Source organism: Erythrolamprus reginae, chromosome 1 (assembly GCF_031021105.1).
Source record: "Erythrolamprus reginae isolate rEryReg1 chromosome 1, rEryReg1.hap1, whole genome shotgun sequence".
NCBI lineage: Eukaryota > Metazoa > Chordata > Lepidosauria > Squamata > Dipsadidae > Erythrolamprus > Erythrolamprus reginae.
Window position 1 is genome coordinate 27,665,357 of NC_091950.1, and position 9,271 is coordinate 27,674,627.

Genomic DNA, 9,271 nt, shown 5'->3' on the forward strand with positions numbered 1-9,271 from the left:
AAACCACAGGGAGAGTGGAGGTCCTGTTTGCTCCCAGGAGATTCCTAGAGAGGCCCCATTGAGGCTTCTCCCTGCCTTTTCCAGTTACAGTTTCGGAGGCTCGAGATTGCAAGTAGAAAATGGTTCTTGAGAAGAGGCAAAAAAATCTTGAACATCCGGATCTTATCTAGAAAAGTTTGTAAGTAGAGGCATTCTTAGCTAGAGGTACCACTGTACTGTAACCCATATTTCAATCAAGATGGAAATTCCATCACCTACACCAGTGTATTTCTCAACCTTGGCATCTTTATGTGTGGACTTCAACTCCCAGAATTCCCATGGCTGGCTGGAGAATTCTGGGAGTTGAAGTCCACAAGCCTTAAAGTTGCCAAGTTTGAAGAGCTCTGTGATAAAGTGTAGCATGGTGGTGGTGTGTAGGTGTGAGTGTGAGAGAGGGGAAGGGAGGGAGGGGAAGATAAGGACAGTAGATTTTTGCCAAAATTATGTTTTATTGATTACTTGGTCATTTCCCAGTGAATTACGGGTTATGTTCTCCTCAAGCTCTTTCCAGATGTTTACATCTATCAAATGCTTATTTATTTCTTCCCTGTACAATTTCTGGGAATCAGCTTTGGCGAAAAATCTATATACAGGTAGTTCTTGACTTACAACCATTCGTTTAGTGATGATTCAAAGTTACAACGGCACTGAAAAAGTGATTGATGACCATTTTTCACACCTACAACTGCTACAGCCTCTCCAGAGACACATGATCAAAATTGGATGCTTGGCAACTGTGTCATATTTATGATGGTTGCAACGGTATCATATAATCTTTTGACAAATTTCAATCATGTTATTAACAGCTGTGATTCACTTAATAACACGGAAGGTTGAAAAATAGGACAAAAACTCAGTTACCCACTTAGCAACAGAAATTTTGGGCTCAATTGCAGTTATAAGTCACTTCCAGGTCTTAAGCATAAAACGTATCAGGAAAGACTTAATTAACCCAATCTGTATAGTCTGGAGGACAGAAGGAAAAGGGGGGACATGATCGAAACATTTAAATATGTTACAGGGTTAAATAAGGTTCAGGAGGGAAGTGTTTTTAATAGGAAAGTGAACACAAGAACAAGGGGGGCACAATCTGAAGTTAGTTGGGGGAAAGATCAAAAGCAACGTGAGAAAATATTAGTTTACTGAAAGAGTAGTACTGTAGATCCTTGGAACAAACTTCCAGCAGACGTGGTTGGTAAATCCACAATACCTGAATTTAAACATGCCTGGGATAAACATATATCCATCTTAAGATAAAACACAAGAAATAGTATAAGGGCAGACTAGATGGACCATGAGGTCTTTTTCTGCCGTCAATCTTCTATGTTTCTATGTTTACAGTATTTCTAATCTGTCAATTAAGTTTAAAAAAAACCAAAACTCCTCTCCTCCAACAGATAGTCCTTGACTTACAACAGAAGTGAGTTCCTACCAGTTCGGACTGGTTCTACAGAACTCTTAGTAACATTATTATTATTGTTATTGTTATTATTATTATTGTTATTATTGTTGTTGTTATTATTATTATTATTATTATTATTATTATTATTATTATTATTATTTGTATGCCACCCCTCTCTGAAGACTCGGACCAGCCTGAGTCACTGGAATTTGCAGCGACTCAGGCCTGCCACACTCCTGAGTTGGTTCTCTCAGCGGTGCCATGGGCGCCATCTTGTTTTTTACTTCTGCATGCGCACACCTTTTTTTTAGTACTGCGCATGTACATGCACGCAAAGCACACCCACCTGCGTGGCGCATTTCCACACACCAAGGGACTTAGTGTACTTTGTCAGGGAAACAATTCTGAATAAAGTTAGATTTTATAGATTCAGAACAGAGGAAAAGAACCAGCGGTGGGTTGCTCCCGGTTCAGCCCGGTTCAGCAAATCGGTAGTGCCTGCAACGGGAGGCTCCACCCACCTGCCCGGGAAGGTTCTGCACATGGGCAGAAGCACGCACGCACGTGAACCCATAGCAACAGATTTTGGAACCCTCTACTAGAAATAAACTTTGCTGATGTTGCAAGAATCCTAGCCGTATCCTGAAATTAGCTAGGAGGCTAAATTAAATGTGTAATAGAAAGTCCAACTCTGTCATTAAGCTGACTGAAGCAGTAATTTTGGGCAGCAGACAAGAAAGAGCAATGGATTGGGACAATTCTTTTGGAAGTAGCTTCTTACGCAGTCACTTTTTAAGCCCACTGTCTTTGTAAGAACTCAGGGCACTGTATAAATTTATTTATTTATTTATTTATTTATTTATTTATTTATTTATTTATTTATTTAGTTAGTTAGTTAGTTAGTTAGTTAGTTAGTTAGTTAGTTAGTCCAATACACAATGAGAGTTTTAGTAGGTATATATATATATACACATAATAAAATGTACATGATGAAGGTTATAGAGGAGATACTCATAGTAAAATATATCTAAGAAAGAATAGAAAAGAAGATATAGTAATAAAACATATCAATGAAAGAGTAGAAGAAGAGATATAGGAATAGAAGAAAAGTATAGGAGATATAGGAGAGCAATAGGACAGGGGACGGAAGGCACACTAGTGCACTTGTACTCGCCCCTTACTGACCTCTTAGGAATCTGGATTGGTCAACCGTAGATAATCTAAAGGTAAAGTGTTGGGGGTTTGGGGGTGACACTATGGAGTCCGGTAATGAGTTCCACACTTCGACAACTCGGTTACTGAAGTCATATTTTTTACAGTCAAGTTTGGAGCGGTTAATATTATGTTTAAATCTGTTGTGTGCTCTTGTGTTGTTGTGGTTGAAGCTGAAGTAGTCACCGACAGGCAGGACATTGCAGCATATGATCTTGTGGACAATACTTAGATCATGTTTAAGGCGTCTTAGTTCTAGGCTTTCTAGGCCCAGGATTGAAAGTCTAGTCTCGTAGGGTATTCTGTTTCAAGTGGAGGAGTGAAGGGCTCTTCTGGTAAAGTATCTTTGGACATTTTCAAGGATGCTAATGTCTGAGATGCGATATAGGTTCCAAACAGATGAGCTGTATTCGAGGATGGGTCTGGCAAAAGTTTATATATATAAAAAGGATCAAGTATAAATATATCATCCTTTACTTGATCTTCTCAAATAGAGTGTAAGGTAGAAAACGGAGAGAGAGAATTGCATGAATCTCTCATATTTGACCATGTATCCTCCCAACTAAAGCCCATCACACCAGCTTCTAAACCATGTTTAGCCCCTCCCTTATGGAACCAGGTTGCAACGCCTTGATCTCTTCAGCCTTGAAAGACGGCGTTTAAGGGGTGACTTGATGGAAGTGTATAAAATCATGCATGGGATAGAAAAGGTTGATAGAGAAAAAATATTTTCTCTATCGCACAATACTAGACAAGGGGGCACTCCCTAAAGCTCATAGGTCAGAAAGTGAGGACAAATCAAGGGAAATATTTCTTCACCCAGAGGGTCCTTGGTTTATGGAATTCACTTCCAGCAGAGGTCGTGACAGCTTTCAGCCTGGATAGCTTCAAGGCAGGATTAGACAGATTCATGGATGCCAAGTGTATTGGTGGTTATTGAAACAGATGTCCATGTGCCGCCTCTACATTGATTGAGGCAGGCAGGATTCCCTTGAGTACAATCTTTTGGGGGTCTGGGGAAAGGGAGGGTCCTGCCTTCTTTTTCGGCTCAAGATCCCCATGGACAATTGGTGGGCCACTCTGTGCTGGACTCGATGGGCTTTGGCCTGATTCAGCATGGCTTTTCTTATGTTCTTATGTTGCTTATCTTCCAAGTCAGCCTTCCACAAGCATTATTTTAAGCAGGTTTGTGGTGATGCGTGTAGGGCTACCAGCAGTGAAGGGCTAACAAAATTTTTACTACCAAACTGTGGGTGTGTCTTTTGCAAAATGCCCTGCATTTTCTTTCATCATCTTTCAGTGGAAATTGGGTGCTCTGGGGTGGAGCTCCATTTTTGCTACCCCATTGCATTCCCACCCACCCTGGTCTGGGCAATAGTCCACCCCTGGCTACTAGCCATCCAGGAAGTGACTGGCAGGGGAATGGGACAACTTGCAGCAGCCAACTCACCACAGCCAGCTTGCCACTGGATACGTTGTCATGCTCAACTCGCCATGGGACAACTTACTGCGGAACAATTTAACAAGTCTATTTAATTATTTTAAATTAAAAAAAAATATTTTAATTTTTGCCACTCGCATTTCATTCTGTCCCTCCTTTTGCATTCTTTCAATGATTCTATCCCACCACTTCTTTGATATTAGTTGAGCTCTTGTCCCACAGCAAGCTGTCTTTTGATGAGATGGGCATAGCAAATTGTCTTGCAGTGAGTTGGCCAGGGCAAGTTGGCCATGGCAAATTGTTATAGGCTCAACTGGTAGTGCAGTTGCCTTCTCTGTGGTGGCCCCGACCCTCTGGAACCAACTCCCCCCAGATATCAGAGTTGCCCTCACACTCCTTGCCTTTCGTAAGCTCCTTAAAACCCACCTCTGTCGTCAGGCATGGGGGAACTGAGATATTCCCTTCCCCCTAGGCTTATAAAATTTATGCATGGTATGTCTGTATGTATGATTGGTTTGTTAAATTGGGGGTTTTTAACATTACTTTTAATATTAGATTTGTTCATATTGTCTTTTTACTGTTGTTAGCCGCCCCGAGTCTACAGAGAGGGACGGCATACAAATCAAATCAAAAAATAAATAAACAAACAAATAAACAAATAAACAAACAAACAAACAAACAAATTAATTAAAGGTGGGCTAGAATGAGCAGGAGAAATACCAAAATCTCCTCCTGCATCACAGAACAGCCTCCTCTCAATTCTCGTTGAATGGTATTGTTATACAGTATTTATAGGATGTCAGCCACCCCGAGTCTTCGGAGAAGGGTGGCATACAAACCTAATGAACCAACCAACCAACAAATTCACATAAAAGGACTTCTTGGCCTATTTCAATTAAATATCTACAGTACATTCCACCATTCAATAGACTTAATTACAAGCAGGCCTTGTGGCCTGAGCCTTAGCTATTCATTTTCCCCTTCATTTACTTCTTTGCTGACAAAAGAGTTTGGGAGATTTGACAAACGTGCCTACAGTATTTTGTGCCCTTGAGCTGACGTAAGAAAGGGATTGCTACTATATTCACTTTAGCTCCCTAAAGACTATTTGACCGTGAAGAGTCACCTGGCATAGAAAAAGCTCTATTAGTCAGATTAGTGGACATACTGTAATATGGCAGTGCTGTAATTGTTACATGTAAATGTATGTTATTGTCACAATGGCCTGCATTGGTTGCCGATTAGTTTCCGGTCACAATTCGAAGTGTTGGTAATGACCTATAAAGCCCTATATGGCATCGGACCAGAATATCTCCGGTACCGCCTTCTGCCGCATGAATCCCAGCGACCGATTAGGTCCCACAGAGTTGGCCTTTTCCGGGTCCCGTCGACTAAACAAGGTCATCTGGTGGGACCCAGGGGAAGAGCCTTTTCTGTGGCGGCCCCAGCCCTCTGGAATCAACTCCCCCCGGAGATCAGAATCGCCCCCACCCTCCTTGCCTTTCATAAGCTACTGAAGACCCACCTATGTCGTCAGGCATGGGAAATTTGAGATACCCCTGGGTTTATATTGTTTATGTATGGTATGATTGCGTTGCATGGTTTTAATAATGGGTTTATAGATGTCTTTTAAATACTGTATATTGGATTTGTTACACTGTTGTTATTGTTGTGAGCCGTTCCGAGTCTTCGGAGAGGGGCAGCATACAAATCTAAATAATAATAATAATAATAATAATAATAATAATAATAATAATAATAATAATAATAATATGAGCACTATATAGGATTGTATGGATGGGTTCAGTCATGCATTTGTTTAGGGTCCAGTTAATAATATTATTATTATTATTATTATTATTATTATTATTATTATTATTATTATGTCAGTACAACACAGTAAACGAGATCACTATGCTGGATTTCGTATTTCATCACCAGTCGGGTGCGTTATTATTATTATTATTATTATTATTATTATTATTATTATTATTAACTGGACCCTAAACAAATGCATGACTGAATCCATCCGTACAACCCTATATAGTGCTCATAAGCATAGTTCATAAACTCCTCTGCTACAACGTCCTTTCTGTCAATGACTACTTCAGCTTCAACCACCCAACAGATACAAACTCAAAGTAAACCTCTCCAAACCTGACTGTAGAAAATACGACTTCAGCAACCGAATACTGTAGTTAATGTCTGGAATTCACTACTTCACTCTGTAGTTTTGTCACCAACCCCCCCCCCCCAAACTTTACCCTTAGACTATCCACTGTTGACCTCACCCGATTCCTAAGAGGTCAGTAAGGGCATCCATAAGTGCACCAGTGTCCCTACTGTCCCTGTTCTAATGTTTTCCTCTTATTAGTACCCATCTCATGTATATAAACAGCATTATATCTATGTATACTACCATTAGATACTTGACAAAATAAATAAAATAAATAAAATATAAATAAAATATTTAAATTTAATAGCGGGGAGATCAAGGTTGTACAATGAGTCAAAACACAAAGTCATAACTGATTGGTTGGAGAGAGCTGGCTCCCGCATGAGGCAATCTAAACTGTGATTGGTTGCTGTGGATGTAAAGGCGGGGGCTTCCTTGTTTCCCGCCTTTTTTCCTCTGTGTACTCTGTAATTTACCTCACGATGTTCCTGCTGTGTTAATTTACCTCATGATGTTCCTCTTTGCCTAGTTTGCTGTATACATCGATGTAAAATATATTTATTTATATGAAATGACAAGTTTGTGTCAGCGTCTCTGACTCCATTTAGACACCCGCTGTGCAATTCCCTGTGCCAGACCTGCCCCAGTCAGGCCCTCAGGAAAGCAAGACTCTTGAATCCATTGAGTTGAATCAAAAGAACTTTTACTGAGAGTTAACTGGATGCAGTAAAGTCAGGCGGAATTTGAAGTCCCTGTGCATAGCACAAAGTAATTCTTTCGATTTTCCAATTCCCCCAGGCTAGTCCACTGGTATGCCGAGAGGATATTTTGAGAACTCTGAGGTGCTAGGCAGATAATAATTCACCCTCAAGGCACAACGGCCTTGGAATCTGGCGAAAATCGGCTGAGAAGAAGTCTGTCGCATCTCTGAAGATAGTTTCCTTCCCTAATTCCCAAGCGAACGCAGAAATGGAAAAATCTCAAGCATGCTCGACCATCCCCTTCCCCTTGGCACAACACAATGACAGGAGACACCAGAGCAATGGTGGACCTGACAACCTGACAATGTAGGAATAAAAATGCATTAATTGCAGAGCTTGGAAGAGGGACAAGTGAAGATCAGTAGAAAGCAGGGACCTTTTGTATGTTATGGGTTCATGATATTTCTTCACCAGCAGTTTCTACAGAAATAGCTCTAGGGAGTTTAAAAGGCCAGGAATGTGTGATTTCTTTTGAACGCTCAGGACTACATTCAAATTTCAAGTTATATGTGAAGAACTGCATTTGAGAAATTTCCCGGGACAAAGAGAGACCCAGACCAAAACAAACTTAAACCAAACTTAACCAATGGCGCAGTGGTTAGAAGGCAGTACTGCAGGCTACTTCTGCTGACTGCCGACTGCCAGCAGTTCTGCAGTGTGAATCTTAATGGCTGAAGGTTGACTCAGCTTTCCATCCATCCGCAGTTGCTAAAATGAGGATCCAGATTGTTGGGGGCAATAGACTGGCTCTGTAACCCATTTAGGGCTGTAAAACACTCTGAAGCTGTATATAAGTCTAAGTGCTATTGCTGTCACTATTACATTCAATCAATTCAAATTGAAATTCAATTCATGGAACACTTATTTATTTATTTATTTATTTATTTATTTAATTTATTTAATTTATTTATTTATTTATTTCATTTATTTATTTACTTACTTACTTACTTACTTACTTACTTACTCACTCACTCACTCACTCACTCACTCATTCATTCATTCATTCATTCATTCATTCATTTTCTATGCCGCCCAACTCACCAGGGACACTAGGCGGCTCAGAGCAAAAATATAAAACATTAATAATAGTACTAAAGCCTCTAAAAACAATTTAAAAAGCAATTTACAATACAAACAGTTAAACCGTTGCATACCATTCATGGTCAGATCTCACTGGTTACCACCATAAGATCAATGGCCCCAGGCCCGTCAGAAAAGCCAGGCCTTTACCACTTTCTGGAAGGCCAATAGGCCAATCCAGTGAAATCTATCAGTTGAAGGTATCTCTACCACATGGTCTATGTCAATGATGGTGAACTTTTTTCCCCCTCGGGTGCCAAAATAGTGCACATGTTCACTATCGCATGTGTGCACGTGCCCACATCCATATTCAACACCTGCACACACCCACACACTCCCCCATTTTCTGACTTCCTGTGGGCCCAGTAGGCCCATTTTTCACCCTGCCCAGGCTCCAGGGGCTTTCTTGGAGTTTGGGGAAAGCAAAAATGCCTTTCTCTGCCCTCTGGAGGCTCCTTGGAGGCCAAAATTGACCTCCCGGTGCCTCTGTGCACCTCTATGTGAGCCAAAAACCAGCTGGTATGTGCTGGAGTGAATTAGGGCAATGGCTCGGATGCCAGCAGATATGGCTCCGCGTTCCAGCTGGGGCACCAGTGCCATAAATTCACCATGATGGGTCTATGTGTTCCACTATTGTCAGCTTTCCGACTAGCAATAACTGTCCAAGACCTCAGGTAAACAAAGAAGTGTATAAAATCAAAGTGTATAAGATCATGCAGGGGATAGAAAAGGTGGATAGAGAAAAATTATTTTCTCTCACAATACTAGGACGAGGGGGCACTCCCTAAAGGTCATAGATAAGAAAGTGAGGACAAATCAAGGGAAATATTTCTTCACCCAGAGGGTCCTTGGTTTATGGAATTCACTTCCAGAAGAGGTTGTGACAGCTGTCAGCCTTGATAGCTTCAAGGCAGGATTAGACAGATTCATGGATGCCAAGTGTATCAATGGTTATTGAAACAGATGTCCATGTGCTGCCTCTATGTTGCTTGAGGAAGGCAGGATTCCCTTGAGCACCATTTGTTGGGGGTCAAGGGAAAGGGAGGGTCTTGCCTTCTCTTTCTGCTCGAGATCCCCATGGACAATTAGTGGGCCACTGCGTGACATAGAATGCTGGACTCGATGTGTTAAATCCTTACTGGAATGAAGGACTGCAATCA